At 46.5% G+C, this 18,182-nt stretch overlaps 1 long non-coding RNA gene across 1 annotated transcript in view; it reads left to right on the plus strand.

The window, feature by feature from the left end:
- LOC146444561 (uncharacterized) overlaps positions 1–18,182 on the plus strand; it is a 71,178-nt gene continuing 52,996 nt past the window's right edge. The window contains exon 1 of the long non-coding RNA XR_014851175.1: positions 1–119. This is a non-coding gene — a long non-coding RNA (uncharacterized LOC146444561). The remainder of the gene's footprint in view (positions 120–18,182) is intronic.

The following is an 18,182-nucleotide window of genomic DNA, read 5'->3' on the forward strand; positions in this document are numbered from 1 at the left end:
CAGCCGTCCTGTAGTGGTAGACACAAGTTCAGAGCTCCACTTCTCCCCTCTTTAATTAGGCTGGGGAGAGCCGCGGAGGCGCCTGGTTGAGGTGCAAGCGAGGCGGCCGGGCCGAGCGAGTGAGTACCCAACGCAGCCCCGACGGGACGGGGATGGGCTCCCGGGGGGAGCCGCGCCGGGGGGCTCCGGGCTGAGGAGGCGAGCAGCCGCCCCCCGAGAGGGGAGGATGAGGGTGGAACAGTGGGCCGGGGTGTGCCAGGGGTCTGGCTTCCCCAAACTTGCGGTGCGGGCCGCTACGCGAGACTGGGGAGGCCAGTGCCGGTGCTGCAAAAGTCAGCCCGACCCAGCTGTGACTTCACCTATTAGCCCCGATGTCTTTCCGAGGAGATTGGCGGAGTTAAACATCCCACAATGGGCGCTCTGGGGCGTCTCCAGCCTGACCTCTACCCGGTTTTAATAGTTTCATAGGAACTTCATTAAATCAATTACTTAGTGAGCACATCATCATTTATTTGTAATTAGCACTGAAGAGCTTGATTTTTGCAGCAGCCCGCAGCCCGGTTCCCAGCGGGGTTGGCCATGTACTACAAGCACTTTTGTTTGCTGTGTGTGTTGACTCGTGGTATTATTCGGCCGCCACAATAAAAGTGTAATCTTCACGTCTTAATCTAGCTTTCAGGGGGGAAAGGAAAACAAACACGGGGCGGACGAAGCACCGGTTCCCCGTCTCCGTGTCCCCCCCCCTCCTCGGGCCGCCGGCCCCGCTGCGCGCAGCCGGGCGCGGTGCGGCGGCTCCCGGGGCGTGCGGCGGGGAGGAGGGCGGAGGGACCGGAGGGTGGGACGGAGGCCGGGGCCGAAGGGGGAGGGAAGGGAGGAAATGGGTCATCCGCAGCCAGGACAAAAGGGAGCGGCTCGGTGCCTTGAAGGGCATGAAATAAGGGCTGCAGCTGCGAATGGGCTGCCCGCGGCCGGGCAGGGCGTGGGTGTGCGTGTTGGGGGAAAGCAGCGGGGCTCAGCGCTGGGGCGGCAGCAAGGAAGCTTTCGTTCGGGGGACTGCGGGGCCGGAAAGGGGATGGGTAGGGGCAGGGAAAGCCGCGTCGGACGTGGGGTGGACGTGAACGTTGGGGGCGGGAGGAGAGGAGCATAAACTCCTCCACGTAACCCTCCAGGCCTCCTCGCTTCTCCCCGCAGCCACCGCCTTGCTATCGCGGCCCCCACGGGGAGAGGGCTCCACGCGTGGGCCGCCCCACGGCTGCCCCCAGGCGACAGCCCCAGCCCCCTTCTCCCACCCAGTGCTCCTGTATGGCAGTAGTACCGCGTTCGGCTCTGTCGGCACCCCCCACTCTTGGTCCTCAGGCGCTGCCCACATTGCGGCAGCTCACCTGCAGAAGGGCTCTCTCCTCCCGCTGCCGGCCCTGTCGTTCCCCATGGAAACCCATCGAAGGGAAGGGGAAGAACAGCCCCGCCGGTACTTGCCTGAGTCGGCTCCTACCGACTGAGGGGACGGGGCGATCCTTCATTTCCGTCCTCCACGCGGCGAGAGCCCGGGTCCGAGGCCAGGCAAGTGCAGGGCAGGGTGCAGATGTCACCCGCTGCCGAGCCGCCCCTCACCGTGCCGTCGGGCATCTCGTCGGCCGTGCTGGGTCTCCGTCGGCCCCGGCCCGGGCCGTAGGGGAGTGAGCCTCGGAGCCCCCAGCTGCAAGGGTCGAAGCGGGGGGGCTGCTGACTTTGGCAGGGCAGAGGCCGCTGCGCAGGGCAACGTGGCGCTTAGGGGTGATAAAACACGCCGGGGGGTGTTAACCCCCTTCTCTCCACTCGTCCCCCTCCAAAACACCTCCCGGGATTAGTACAAGTGCCGGAGGTTCCCAAATTCAAGCAAAGAGCAAGGAAAACTCCGCTGAATAACATCTGGGAGTTGGAAGGGAGAGAGGCGCTTCACTAGCGAGGAGCAGCCGGGAAGCGGTGTGATCTTAATTGCTATGTATTTTTAGTATTAAAACTCTGAAACGAGTACATCGAACACATCCAATCTCTTCTGTCCGAACGCGCCCGTCCAAGCAGCCGAGCGGGGCGGGTTTGTGGCCGGGGCTGGGATGGATAGATGGGAGTTCCGCCGCGATGGCAGCGAGGAGACGGCGAGCGAGGCTGCGCGGACGCGGAGATTGCGCAGCGGCCGGGAGCATTCCCAGCGCGGCAAGATCTGTTCTTGCGGAGCAGGAGACAGGGACAGAGCCCAAACCCTAAACGTTAACAAGAAAAAAGGCGTTTTTCTCCCCCATCGTGGTGAGGAGAAAACCTGTGCCGTCCTCTCCGCCTCCTTCTCCCCAATCCACAAATCCCCAGAGCAACTTAGTCCACGGGGAGTGCTCACGCAGAGTCGCGGGAACTGGTACATGTTGTAGGGTGCTATTTTTAGGGAGTGGGGCTGGAAATGGTGGGGTAACCCTAGGTTTACCAGGGCAAGAGAGGTTCGGATGAGGAAGGTAGCGTTGGCTGCAACCGGAAGAGTCAGCACGTCAGCCGTGGGTGACAGGAGTTGCTCATGGGTGGAGGGAGAAAGAAAGAAGGACCTCACGGCGTCCCTCCTCCCCCTCCAACCCAGAGCCTGAATTTCCCGGACAGCCGTCGTGGTGTGCACTCCTGCTGTGTGTGGCTCCAAGGAGTGGAGGTGGCCTGTGGCCATGGACACCTGCCCGTGGCCGTGAGTTTTATGGAATCGAGAGCAGGTTCCCAGCCCGGACATATTTTATAGTCTAAGCCCTGTCTGGGTGATTGGCGGTGCTGCCACTGTGCCAAGGCCCCTCGGGGCAGGTTTGTCACGTTTGGAACCTCGGGAAGTCGTGGGCAGTGTCCGTGGGGTGCGAATCAGCACTCCTCAGCTTCTGGCTCCGGACCCTGCTGCCCCACGGCCCATCCTGGCTGGCCATGAGTGTTCCTGCTCATGCCTGCCCAGCCCCACTCGTGCCTGCCTGTGCTTGTCCCTCCTGCCTGTGCCTGCTCTCCCTGCCTGTCCTGCTTGGGCCTGCTTCTCCTGCCTGTCCCTGCCTGCCCAGCCTGCACCCCCTGGACTAGCAACCCTCAGCCTCTGACCCTGGTGCAGTTCATCGCTGACAGGGAGCTCACATTTGCTTGTTGGGGGCTGTACCCTCTCACAGGGTACATCCCTTTCATCTGTAATAAGGAGGAGGAAAGCTGCCTCCTGTGGGAAATGCCTGAGGAGAGCAGGTTCGACAGGACAAATCCACTCATCTCTCCCCCTATCCCAAACCTGGAAGCAGCTTCCCAAGCACGCACTATCACCAACCTGGATGGCAGATCGTGTTTGAAAGTTGGGGCTATGCTACCAAATATTTTACAGCAGATGTTTAATGTTCCCCTATCCAGTTATTAAACACAAGTGGGAGTAAATTAAAACAGCAAAGTAAAGAGAAATAAAAACCCTTCTTTCATTTCACTAAGAGACAACATCTAATTAAGGAATATTTGAATTCCACAAAAACGCAGACTCTCCACGGTGACATAAGACTTTGCTTTTAAAACTGTAACCAAATACAAGCAAACCCAGCTCAGACAAAGCTTAGGCACAGCCTCAATCCCAAGGGCCAAGGGCCAGAGCAGGCCAAAGATGAGACCTGCTGCTTTCATTCTATCCTAGCTCAGATACCCTCATGGTGGGGAGCCTCCTTTGACATTTTGTTCTCATTTCTTGCAGGACAGGGAAGCAGGCTTGGCCCAAAGCAGGTTTTTAGATTCCAAGTTTGCTGGTGGTGAGCCAGGGCCGCACCAGGCGCTGGCTTCAACAGCCGTGCCCAAGTGCCCAAGTGTGCCTAACTGGTGGGGACAGCCCTTGGATCCTTTTTCCCCCCTGTCCTTTAGCACAGAAAAAAAAAAAGCCTCCCTTGAAACTCTTCATCATGCAATGCCTGGAAACCTTGGATTATTTCATGCTATCTCCCGACCCAGGGCAATCTGCCCAGGATTTTATAAACATTTACTTCATCAGTACTTCGATTTCTATTCTCTACTTGGCAATGTTCATATGCCAGATGCATTTGCCATTTAGTGCATCCTGCCAGGGTTAGAGAAATATAACCCGGGAATGAGATTAACCTGCCCTGATCACTGGGAGCATACCTGTGGGGTTTGATGCTTGCAGCTGGCACCTGGGATCTTTCCAGGGGTAGGAGCCTGCCAGGCAGTGCTTGGAGAGGAAACTTTGAGCTGGGTGCATGCAATCCTGCACTAGGCTGCTCTTAAGTAGAAAGCAGAGAAAATGGGAAGATCTTCAGCCCTTATACAAAAATGGACTGTGGGCATTGAGTGCTTCCAACGGGGTAGCGAAGCAGGGAGGTCAGTAGCCCCAGTTCTCCCAGATGGTAATGAGCTGGCAAGTTAAGGATTTAGTAACATTTTATAGCCATGTAAATGGAGCAACATTCGATGTTTTGTCAGGTACCATAAAGCATAAGTCTATCTGCCTCTTGGCTGCTCCAGTTCTGCATTGTGTTTCACCCAAAAAGAGACAATGTCTGCAATTACAACTAAACCCTAGACAGAGATCACACATGCACGTACACACACCTGGTTCCCAGTCCTCCCCTCCACACAGGCACTGATCTCACCCGATACCCTCAGATCATGTTCATTAGAAGAACAAAATCCACAGGGATTTTTCCAGGATATAGGAGAAAGAAAAACAACCTTGAAAGGAAGATGATGCTGTTGGCATCCACCCGTCTTCTCCCCTGAGCTCTCCAAGGACACTGCCAACCCCTTACCACCACACAGAGCACGGGGCACAGAGTGACAGCAAAGTCCCCTTTAATGGCAGATGTGGCCTTGTATTAATGGCCTGTTTAGTAGTGTTTGATTTATTTTTATTACTTTGCCACTTAAGAAGCAGAGTCCCAGCTTTCCTAAGGATTAAGGCATTGCTCTCTCCCTTTCTCAGTTGCCCATCTGTTGAAGAACTAAGAATTTTACAATTTACCCATTTATTGTATCTAAAGCAAATTAAAAATGTCAAGGTGGAGGATTTTATTTAAAATAATTGTTCTGAGTGCCAGAAAACGTGGGGCTGAATAATTGTCAAGTCCATTTTACCTGCTAATCTACCAGAAGCATCACTTGCAATTTCCACTCTCCCCAAAGCACCTGTGGGTCTGACAAGCCAGCAGGGACAGGGGTGAGGAGGGACATGTATCCCATCCTCTGCCTGGGCAGCTGGGCAGATATTAGACTGGAAAGGATAATGTTAAAACGAATGTGCAGAAAGTCCATGCTGGTCCCCAGGGGAGAAGGATGTGCACATTTTGTCTACTGCCCTTTTCTGCTCCTTTGAGGAGGGCAGCCTTCACCTCCTCAGGAAAGGACCTCACCTCTGCCCCTTCAGGGGCAGTGCCCATGCTCTGACACCACAGAACACCTTCCAGCTCTGGATTGCCCATGGCAACACTGGACTTCTGGCTCGTGGAGGGCAGCAGTACTGTTTGCTGTGCTAGCACAGGCCCTGACGCTCCCCAGTGACAAAAGGGATGGATATGTGAGTTGCCGGTGACACGGGTGTGCAGGCTTGTCTGTGGCTGCCAGCTCTGGGAATGAGGTAGATCACTGCTGGCAGAGGGTGCTTGATTGATGGCTGGGTATTATGGGGCTACAGTAGGTGTGTCGTGCCAGCTTCTGTGTACCCAGTCCAGAAACCCAGGGATTTTATCAAAATGGCAGCTTACAACCATGGCTAAATAATAAAGGTGCTTGCTTACAAGCGCAGTGAACCCAGCCATTTCCTAATGCCAGCTCTACATTTGCTTTCCACATTTGCATCTGTGGCTTGTCTGAGCTCTGCACGTTGGGGAATTTAAAAACAATCATTCGTATTTTTTTCCTTGTTTCTGAATGAACCAGGCTCCTGCAGAAAAATAGCAGGGGGGAATATATTTCTGTTCAGGGATATAGCATTCTAGTCAAGGCATTTGGAGAGTAAAAGCGTAAATGTATAAAGCTGTGAAGAGATAATACATGGGGAAATGATTTTTAAAATATAGAGGTAAAACCAGGATTACACTTTTCCAGAAGCAATTTGTAGAATGTGTGGCAATAAGAATTGGCATGGCAAGTGTGAATCTTGGCTATGCACATATAGATGCTATAGGATTGCCAGCCATTTAAAACAAATTATTGAGGCTGCAACATGATGGAGTGCAAACATTAAGGTGGAGTGCAAACATCATGCACAAACACAGACATGTATGTGCATGCACATATCTCTACAACCAGCACTGCATGATTATTCTTTCTTTTTCAGAAGATTTAGAAATTTTGAAGCACTCTGATAATTTATGCTTACCTATGTGGTCTCAATCATCGGGGTAGCACCTGCTTTATTTTTTGTTGATGTTGATGTCAATAATTTATTTCAATGACCAGAGGGTACATGCTATGCATTAATGATTAGTTACGTGCTCTATACATATTCAGATTTTGACTCCTGAGACTGTGCACATTTAGTTTGCCAAGAGATGCTGCTGTCTCTCCAGCAGGTATTATTAACTGAGGCAGCATTAAAGCAGCGAGAGGGGCATTGGAAGAATATCTCTGATAGCTGAGAAGGGCCAGGAACAGATCATAAACTAAACTTCACTAAAGCTGAAATACACTCAGGACATTATCTTTCAATGAAAGATTATTTAAAACTCAAGTCTTTGAGTGCAGATATCATAATGGGATCTATTATATTTCAGAGCCAAAATTGTGTTGCCAGGTTATAAACTCGCATTTCTGTCACGGTCCATTTGCTGCTGGCTAACCATCTCTTCAGCCATCAGCACTGCATTTTTAAAGGATAGTTTGGGAAATGCATGACTTGGGAGGAACCAGGGGTGCCAGGGAGTAAGTCTGGTTCAAGACTGACTCTTTCTTTTTGTAGCACGGGAGGGAGTGCTGGGCCCACGGCATTGCCAGCTCAGAGGAGGCGAGGGAAGCACAGACAGAATTACTAACCACATCTCCCTCCATGACAAACTTGTTTCCCTTGTAAGAGGTGAGATACTTCTTCAAAGCACAAAGGAGAGGGGATAACTGGCAGGTGGGGCTCTGTTTGAGCGTGCAGACTTTTTCTCCCCCTTCCCTGAGGTCTTATTTTTTTGTGGTTGTGGTTGCCTTTGAAAGGCAGTAATGAGGTAGGAAATCTTCACACTCCTTTTGGCATGGAAGGGTTTCAGAACTGGATTGATGCTGGATGGCTGGAAAGAGAAAGTCCAAAACAGGAGAAGTACTTGGGGGTAGTGCAGCTTTTTTTTAGTGGTTTACATGCAAATAATTTGATATGTGTGACTACATGGACAGCAAGCAGAGCAGGATCATTTACAAGTTTTCCTAAATGATAGTTCTTGTTGCTGATCATCATTATGCAAACTTGGTTATTCTTGCTTCTGAAAGCCTATCTTCTTTAGGGTCTCTCTGGGATGATGTAAAGTTTTAATTGACAACGTGGATTTCTAGCTCAGCTAATACTAACAGTGCCCTTAAGACAAATCAACCCGGCACTGGCAGGAAGAAATAATTCCCTTAGTGGAAGCTGTAAGGTGGTTTTTTCCTCTCCTGTGTGAGAGAAATAAAAATCTTCCCCCAAATCTGTTCCTAGAGACACGGTCTTTGCACAGGGCTGAGAGCTGGGACCCATAACCACTAATCCCAGCTCTGACAGACCCCCTTGGTGACAAATCTCCATTTTACAGGTGTTGAAAGGACACTTTCAACACCTGTAAAATGGAGATAATGAGCAGGACATCCTCCCTTCCATGGGGTTCCTTGCATTAGCTGTGGTGTGCTGAGCTGTCTGGGACTGGTCCTGCAGGCATGTCTGTGTACAGCCCTGATCTACATGCTGGCATCTTGCTGCCGTTTGGTTGGCATTAATATCCCACAACAGCACAGTGCTCCAGACAGTCATGGGCAGGCATGTAGCAGTCATCCTTTGTTTTCTTTAAATGATTTCAAGCACCAAATAACATCTCTTTTCCTGGAGCTGCAGGCAAACCATTTGGCCTCCTGGCAGAAAGCTTTCTTAGTCCTCGTGAGCCCACTGCCATTTACTGGGTAGGCTCACGTTGCGTTTTCTGCCCCTTTTTCTCAACATGCTTCTTTTGGGGCGGGGAGGAAGGGGAGGGTGTGCTCTCATTTTCTTTTACTTCATTTTTCGAGCCCCAGAGCTAGCAGAAAACAGCTACCTCAGAGCAAGTGTGGCTGGTGTAGAGCAATGGCCATGGTGGGGATGCTTCCCAGCTGCATGGGCTGTGCCCAGTGATTAAGATCACTCTCAGAAAGAAAGCGGCACTTTTAGAGGGTTTTTCATAAAGCACCCAGCAGACCACAGCATGAAGCGACAAGAGATCTGGGAAATGCCAAAATGGCCCTCAGAGTGAATTTTTTGTCCTTGGAGAGATTTTTTAAAAACTCTTTTATATTGACAAACTGTCAAGGAGAGATATTTCTGATTTTCAGACTGAAATAGAGCACGGTGACTTGCACTATGGCCCTAATAAAGGCAGGCAGATAAAAAAAGAAAGGAGGAAAGAGATGCTGGCTCGGCTTTTGCCTTCACATGTTTGTCAGTGTGTCTGACCCAAGCAAGCTGCTACCTCTGCTGCACAGCTGCCACCACAGTGACCTGCAGTGTCACAGGGAAACTGTCCTGGTGGCAACCAAGACCACCAACCACCAGCCCTGGACACATAGTACAACTCTCACCAATGGTTAACTCCATCTCTGCTGCAAAAATACTGAGAACACTGAGCAAGGCCACACCAATTGTAACAAAAACACTTTCCCCAGTGCATCTATAAAGTGCTTTTCCCTCCTCTTTTCTTCCCTGAGAAAGCCACGTATGAAGTTGTGGCAGAGAGGGCCCAGGTCACACCAGGGACTGGAATTAAAGAGAACTGAATCCTACATCCACCTCCTGTCCTGTTTCTCCATCTTGGAGATAATCACATTGTGTCTGTCCCTCTTTCATCTCTCCTGTTTTTTAGGTCAGGCTTGTTCTTGTTGTTTGTACCATAGGTAGAACCAGGAGGGCTCCCAATTCACTGTGGTAGTAGTACTAGTAGTAAAAATAGTAATTATAATTATATTAAGAGACTGGGCTGTAGCCAAAACAAAATCCCTTTTCACACATTCCTATTTAGATGTGATCCATAAAACTGCATTTTTATGTCAACACATTGGCAACGCTATAACCCGGAGGCTGGAATATGAAAAGGCATAGCTATATGCATATTTATTTTATATCAGCCCATTTTTACACCAGTGTGTGTATAATTACATGGCACATAAGAATTTATTCTCCTGTGTTCACTGGGATATGCATACATAGCAGTGTGCCATTTACACAGCAAATGTTAAATTACTAGTTGGTTATTCTGGGTGGTGCACAGGTAGCCTAACCTTTTTTGGTCTAACTCTTTTATAGCACCAGAAAGGATCACAAGGCTTATAACTTCACAGAGGCAAGGAACTGGCCGCTGCCACTTGTAGCTTCCAAAAAAAAAAGAAAAAAAAAGAAAAAAAAAAAAGTCTAATTGCATGAGGTGCTACCACTTCCCTCCTCTGATGTGGCATCTCCCATAGCAGCAGATTGTCTCTCTGGCTCATCAAACCCTGGAGTCAGGTGGTTGTCAAGAACTGTCTTTTTCCCCTCTGGTATTTTGGCTCTAGGTCTCTAGGTTGGAGACCACAGTTTTCAGCACCTGCTAATAATTTTTTTAACAGATGATAGAAAGGAAAATTTCCAAATGCAGCAGATACAATCTGTTATTGCCTGGGTCAAGCATGGACCACAGTGTTCATTTGCCCTAGAGATGGGGGCTAATGATGTCCATGGTTTCAGCAATTATGTTGTGCTCCTCTAGGATGGTGGTCAGTGTAGCACCTTTGCTGCAGAGGGGAAGCACCCTGTGCATGAGCATGCTGTGTGTGAGCTCTCCTCTCCCTGCTGTAACAGAACCAGCTATCCACCAGTATGGGAAGGGGAATCTACACTACCAAGAACTGTAATTTGCATTATTTCAAACAAACTTACATTTAAAATCCAAAGGAAACATTGAACTAATTCAATATATGCAGGTTCAAATTGCAGCACCACCAGGGTAAGAATTCAGATGCTCTGTTCCTCACAGAGATCATGTCTAAAACAAGTCTTGTCATAAAACCCTGCTTCAATATTTCTGGCAGCTCTCTGTCCCACGACTTCCACCACCATTTGCTAAGCAAGTCCCTTGCCCCCTTCCCTCTGTTTTTCTTGTGATAGTGTGTGTATTTTAATCCAATATAAGTATTTGTTCTCATAGCCTTCCCCGGCCAGCAGGAAGCAATGGGACCTCTGAACGGCTCTTGAGAGGCAAGGGAAATAAATAAAAGACAAGGAAATTGAAAGAATAACAAAGAACATACCATCCAAAGCAGGTTTCCATTAGGCTCAGGAGGCAAATGACAACAGGCATGGAAGGCTGTAGGTGAGACAAAATGTCTCATAAGGTTTTTGTCACTGTCTGATGACACTGGCTGGAAATATTTTGTATTTCTCCTGAGTCCTAGGCTGATACAAGGTGGAAATCAGGAGAAATGTAAAGGATGAATGTTTACAGAGTGCATGTTACAGCTGGGACTTCTGTCACTGCCTTTTCCAATACGTATGTATTTAACTACATATACACATCTATAAAGTCAGTCACATCTCTGTGCTGGTATGGGAGAGATGCATTGCCTTTTCCAAGAAGTATTTTTTCATCCTCATCCCAGCCCAGAGCTGATGGGTACACATGCTTTTCCCCCATCTCTCATTCAGAATTACATTTAAGCCCTCTTTCACAAACTTTCAAACATACCCATCCTAGGGTCAGAGTCAAAGGTGAAATCTGAGAGTCCAGGTGAACATTATTCCTCTCTTCTTCTTTTTTTTTTTTTTTTTTTTTTTTTTGCTTGCAATACTGCTTTTCAGGTTTGGAAATTATTTTCCTGGCAATGTTTTCTGATTCCATGTGGCAAGCATTTCTCTTTCCAGTGGAGCAGAAGCCAACATGGCTGCCTCCAGCATGCATTGGTTTTGTGTATCCTGTCACCTCTTTGCCAGACAAAGTGAACAGTCCTGAGATCTGTTCTGCATCCCCCTAACCCACTTGTGTGTCAACTCTCAGTTTTAGTACATCATGCATAAACCTAAGGCAAAATACTGACTACATTTGTTTCTTGTAAATAAAATTTTGAGGACATTGCTTGTTTTATTAAAACTATGAAACCTTTTCCCACTTTTTCCTGTACCTTTTCAAGCTGGCTAAGCTGAAAAATGTGACTTAACACCCAAAGCACCGACTGCCAAAGGACTGGGTCTGAGTGACTACTCCTTTTAGTTGCTCAGGTCCCAGATAAATGGATCATTTGTCCTAATTGCTCATTATGTGAACTTTTTGTAAGGACTCTGGCTCTTACAAAGCACAGATCAGTGCTGGTGCAGGGTCTGAGACAGTGCAATGGGCTGGGGTACCTCGTTGTCCTTTACAGGTGGAAGAGGAGAGTGGGCTGTAGAAGTGCACTGGAAGTGTCAGTGCATACCCTCATCCTTTTCCTTGGGAACCCAGCATACACCCCCTTGGAGACAGGATTCCTGGTTTGGTGGCCATTATTCATCCTGAACTACAGTGGTTGTTCTTAAGTAACAAAAGCATGGGGCATAAGGGAAAAAACCTCAAGACAGGCAGGGTTTTTTTGGTCAGTGCATCTTAAATGTTTCTGTCCGTTGTTCTTATATTTGTATTCTTTCCTTCAAGTGCATTTGTAAAATCAACAACTATAGTAGTTGTATGTGTTTGTTAATATATAGGGCTATGCACCACTTCTGGATAAAATCCATGGTTATGGATGATAGTTATCTTGAAACACATGTGTGTTCCTTTGCTGTGCAGAAGTCCCATTCCATGGGAACTTGGGTAACAAACTGGAGATTAATTCATGTTTCTGTCATAGGTTTGCTCGTGTCTATTAAGGGGCCTAATTACGTAGTCAGTAGCTCTAGGTCCTAAGGAAGTATGTCAGATGGGTTCTCTCTCCTTTTAAGTTTGTTTTTGTATTTTGTATTCTGGACAACAATTATAATATTGTCCATGTGTACTGCTCCTTCTTTCACACAGTATGAGCATTGCAGGCTCTGCTGAAGAGTTTTTAGCTGTTTCAAAGGTTGTAGAAAAAATCCCTTTTTGTTTCACACGAATATCTCTTTAGAACCAGACCTTTAATATGGTATGAATTTTCCAAGCAATGAATTGAGTGGTCATGGGTGGATTTTTGCATGCTAAGTAATAGTAGATATAAAATGAAACAAGATTTCAGCTCATAGCAGAGACTAAGTGCCAGGCTTCAAAACCTGTATTTTGGGGTATGTTTTAAGTTTTGTTTTGGTCTTTATGCTATCATTGTTTACTGTGCTGTCAACAGCTTTGCTTCTGCTATACTTCTGCCCTTATGATACATGTACTGATGACTGCTTAACTCTTGCCAGAGCGTGTCTGCCATACTGCGAATAAATTGCAGCTTGAAGTTGCCACATTTTGCTCCCTTTGAGGAATCACTGTTTTATTCATTATGGTGTTGCTATGGTTCTGCCATGATGGACTTTGAGTGTGATTCTGTTACTCTCAGCAAGTACGTGAAAAAATCATGGTGTCTTGTCCCCTGATCAGCCACTTATAAATCAAAACATATGATTTGACATATAGCTAGACAGATAATTGCTAAAGACATATGCCAGTTGGGACAAGCCTAAAATGATTTTGAAAAATAGCTGACAAACCCATGGTCACTCAGGGCAGAATGTGCCCCTGCAATTCCATTCAAATAAATCCAGCAGTGCCTTCAAGAGTGATGGTTGCTTCACGTCTGCCCTCTTCTTTGAGGCTTCTACTTTTTTCTATCACTGGATTAGACACTGTAACAAAGCAGTGGTCCTGACAATGGCAGAGATTTTTTTCATGGCCAGCTGGGGTCTTGGATCTGTGGCACTGAAGGTTTCCATGTGCTCTCAGGTTAGTGACAGAGGGGAGTTTGGAGAGCCACAGCCATTGGTGTAGCATGAAGAAAAAGGCTGGTTCTGGTGGCGATTATCTGAGAGGTTTTGTTTCCACAACACTTGTCAGGGAAAGGATGAGGCAATACAGGGAATGAAAGAAGGGCTGAGACCAGACAGCCTGGATGTCTCTTCTACCTCTCTAGCAAAGACTGTGGGACATGAACCTTGGCAGCTAGCTGGAGACAAGAAGCTCAGAGAAGTCCACCAAGAAGCAAGGGACAGAAACAAATTCGAGCCATCCTATGCTGACCTTGAGCTCTGATTGAAACCAGGTCATTTCTGCAGTTCTTACCCAAGCCTGACTCTCCTTGGACCAGTGAGACTTTGGTCTCTGTATGGACTGCAGATTTTGGGCTCTGACATACCCTGTGGTGGCAGGTTTCTGTAAAAAACTGATGGTGCAAGGCCATGGCTCGGGGCTTCACCAGGAGAGAGAGAGCACAGGGGGAAGGGATGTTTCCAAATGAGAAATATTTTTTTTTTTAATGAGTGATTTGTTGGCTTCAGGCAAATGGCAGAAGGTTTTACTGAAAAGGTTTCTTTATGGGATTGTGGTTTAGCTTGGGGTAGCTTAGAGAAGTCTGTAAACCCCAGGAGCTCAAGGAGTTTGACAGGTTTGACAGGCCTTCCTGCTACTTATGAACAGGAGGCTGGAGCAAGTGTTCTTGAGATCACCTCTCTGTTTTCTATCAAAGCATGCTGGCAAGCCAGGAGAAGAGAAAAGCTGTTTTCTTCCCCCATTTTATTTTCTTATTTAAAGGCAACCTTAGAAATATTTATTTCAGAGTCTTTAAAACTTGGTATTTTTTGGGCTCCTCTCAATACAAAATTCCTGTCCACCTTTCTAGGCTTTGGATTAGAACTTTCCACAGAGCCTTGAACACCTTAAAATCATTGCAGCAATAATCATTAGCGACACACCAAAAACTGGTGTACATCACCTCTAAAGATCGTGCCAGCTCTAAAGAGCCACACTCTCACCTGGACCCCATTACCACTGTTAAGCCTTTTGTGTCCACTTAACAGTCCCATGCTTCACACACTGCCTTGACTCAAAGTGAGAAAACTATGAAAATTATAAAAATGATAAATGAAAGTAATTCAAATAATGAAAATGTCTGTGGAGCTCTATGTGTGTTGTGCAATGATAAGGGCTGCAGGTCCTGGTGCTGACAGGGAGAAGAGCCCTCTTTACTCTCCCTGGGTCAACCTATGCCTCCACACCACCCCTGATCTTACTCAGTAAAGGGAGTGAGTGCTTCTAATTAACATCACATACTTGCCAAGTTTGCAAAGCACAGGGCTTGGATTTCTGCTGTAACAGCAGTGGCTGCTGCTGCAATACTTAAGCCGTCACTGGTCAAAGAGCTGTTGCAGTGTTTGAGCTGGGGGTCACTGCCCTGAAAAAGGGAAAGCCTGGAAAGAATCAGTAATTCATGAAAAATGTACACATAAGGAGGAATTTCCTATTTCTTTGAATGATAGTAATTTAATTTAAAAAGAAATCCAGTGACAACTTCCTAGGAAATAAATGCCATTTTGTAAATCTCTGTGGTGAAAATGTGCTTAGCTGAAAATCAGCTGAATTCTTCTTACTCTACTTTATAAACATGCCTCAGTTCCTAACCCAGCCCTGAGCTTGGGAAACCGAAATGAGCTCTGATAACATGAAGAGAATGCTTAGGGCAGAACAAACCCAAGAGATTAAGTTAAATTTGCCAGATGAAGAAGGCTTCTGAGCTTTATCAAACATTCAAGCTGGAGAAAACTCTGAAGCCGGCATGTGAGCCTGCTAATATCTTCCACAAAATCTTCCAGACACAAGAAGCTCCTCAGACCTGGGGAAGTCTCCTACCTCCTGAAGAGACGAAGCAGCTTAGCTGCAGAGGCCAGCCTGTAATTCCACTGCCTTATCCTTGGCAGCACCTGACCAGCCCACCTTATCCAGCTGGCCCAGCTGGGAGGCTCATGGGCAAGCTACTTTATTCAGACCCAGCTCAAAAAGTAGAAATTATAATCCCATAGGCAAAGCACCAGAGAAGGCTAGCTGGACTGAAGAAAGAAAAGCAAGCCCTTCAATTGTAAATCCTCTAGCTCTATTCTACTTTCCTCATTTTCTTTTTTTATTTTTTAATATTTTTTAAAATAATGCTTATTGAAATCTTTTAATACAAATTATGTATATCAGCCTTTTAATTCTAATACAAAACCAGTTCCTGCTTTTCTGTGCTTACTGTGGTGGACTATGTGATACCATTCTCAAGTATTTGGATGGAACAAATATTTCATCTCCCTTCTGGATAGAGAGTCATGAAACCTTTGGGTTTCTTTCACATCATCTAGACACTTACCTGGTTTCTTCAATTAGGGCAAAGACTGCAAGCCCCAAACTACTTTGCTAGAACTGTGCAAACACAGTAAGAGGTGACCTGTATGCCAGAATGCATCATCTGAATAGACAAGACAAAGGAAACACTAATGTTCCAGCTGTGTAAGGAGGAACTGATGTATAATGACATTTCAGAGACGTTTCCCCATAGGAAATGTATTCTAGGAGGAAAAATTCAGTTTGCTCCAAACAAGTGCTTTGTCACCTAGTGGTTCTCTCTCTGACTAGCTTTTCTCTCTGGAATTAAATGTTACCTCCCAAGTTTGCTCTTTGCAGGTTCAGACCAACCCAGGGAAGGCTGGAAGAGTTATCACCACAGTTCACAGATTTCTCATGGTGAATATGGACCTGATCATGCTTGTGCTCTGAGCTGCAGCTAGTGGCATAATCATCTGCATCACATCCTACAAATGAAAACCAGAGCATCCTTCAGATGCCTCAGTCATTAAACAGTTGGTTACAACCATATGAAACCCTTCAGGAGCTGTGGGAATTTCCCCACAGCTCCCAGTCTGGGATTTGGGGTGCACCTCCTCCTGTAGTCCTTGCTCATGAAGCACCCCTGTGCTGGTGACTGCCCTTTGCTTGAGTAAGGGATGTCCAACACAGCTTTTCAATTTGAACTCAGCTCCCACTCCACAACTCATTTTTATTTTACTGGGATACCAGTGAAGCTGTAGCTCAGTAACTGCCGTTAAGAGGAACTTTTAACACCTCAACAGCAAATGGAGGAGAATGTTTCCCATTAGTGGCTGAGGAAGTAGTGCTCCTGTAACTTCAGCCTTGAAAGCTAATGAAGCTCAGATTGTGGCCGTGGCCTTTGATGTAGAGATGCCTGAGGTCAGCGTAGCTTTCAGAGGTGCCAGTGCTATGCTGTGTCACTGCACTCGTCTGGGCAAGGGCCCAATAACTCTAATCCTGTAATCATGTTTCTGTAAGCAACAGCATTTATGGTGCAGATAGTGGGGGATAGCTGCAGCTGTAATTAAATCAGGGATATGCAACAGAGGAAAAGCTAATCCAACCCTGTAGTATTTCCAGTGGAGGAAGTTACAGCCAACTACATTGGTAAATAAGTAGCAAAATACTGGAATCAGTGGAGGGAGAGGGTGTGGGGATTGAAATGCCATGTTTGGCCATCTAATCCATCTTCCTGCCAGGACCCTCATTCTGCCAGGGGAGTGATGTTAACACTCTGGCAAAAGTCAGGAAATTCAAAGCTGTGCCTTGATACTGCATCTTTGGATCCCACTAGTACATGGGTAGGGGGGCTAAAAGCACCCACTGATGAATTTGGCACAGCTAGCTTTGAATTTAATTCCTTCTCTTCAGCTGTTTGGCAACCTCAGGCCACATACTATGTATTTTATGTCTTCTAAAGTAGACTGTTGTCTCCCAAGTGCATATGAATTGTTGGAAAAACACAATGGTGTATTCCACTCTAGTGGGGGGAAAAGCACATATTTGAGTAAATATGGTTTATCCAGGAGAGGAGGATATTTCCAACAAGCTGTTCTGCTGTACGTATGTGTAAGCATATAGACATTTCTGTTATTTTATTTTGCACAATCCTCTCAACTCCATTATAAATGAATCTCTTCCTATGTGCATTTTGTTAAATCAGGGGTCTTTTATACCCTCACTATTTTAAAGAGGAGAAAAAAATAGGAGTTCTTGGTATACACCTTTTTGATGTAGATATCTCTAACTTTGGTGGGGATTCTGTGTGCAAAATTGGTCATGAAGAATCCACTCTATATATCAAGGAATAAAGAAAAATGATGGTTTAAAGAATACCTAATGTCAGAATGCAGACTTCAGTTGCATTACACACAAATGCAGGCATGCACATACACAAATAGACTAATGCATACTATGTATGTGTATATGTAAAGAAATATACAGTCACAAATGTATTTCCTTTAGCTCAGTGCTAGAAAGTTCATTTGTGGGCATCCTGATTCTTGATATATTATTTGTAAACAGAGGGCCAGGGGACTGGAGTATTTCCTTGACTTCAATGGATGATGAGGCCTCAAGCTGTGAACTCAGATTGGGACCTCTAAGTATCCTGCTGCTACCTAACAGCTTGCTGAAAAATGACATAATTTGTGACATCAGCAATATGCTGCTTTAATAGAGGTTTATAAAATGGTTTCCACCCTTGTTTGTCAGGACAAAACGTCCATACTTACTAAATCCAAGGTGGCCCCCTCCTGTATTCTTCACACACCTTGCATCCTTTGTATTTTTTGGCATTTGTGGCTATAAAGTTCCAGTATGGAAAAGTGATAGGAAACCATTCAGCAACATCTCTGTGAGAACTCCAGCCCCACCAGTGCCAGGGAAGATGTCACTGTTCAGAAGAGCAGTGGCTGCCAGAGGGAGGTTGAGCAATGCAGATTTTAATGCAGAGATTTAATTTCAAATACAATTCACAGTTTGTATGCATTTGAAAAATGTTTATTACCACCTGGATGTCCAGGACATTGTTTTGGATGAAACAAATTTCAATTTAGACAATTGCTGCTTTTAAAGGATTTCACAGCTCTGTCAACAAGATGTTTTGTATAATTCTAATGGTAACAGTGAAGAATGCACCAAATTAAAAACCACCCAAGATAATGCAAAAAACCCCCCAAACAGACAACCTTGGATAATAGGACATTAGTCTGA

The sequence above is a fragment of the Lichenostomus cassidix genome, chromosome 1, assembly GCF_008360975.1.
Source record: "Lichenostomus cassidix isolate B80296 chromosome 1, HeHo_3.0, whole genome shotgun sequence".
NCBI classification, from domain to species: domain Eukaryota; kingdom Metazoa; phylum Chordata; class Aves; order Passeriformes; family Meliphagidae; genus Lichenostomus; species Lichenostomus cassidix.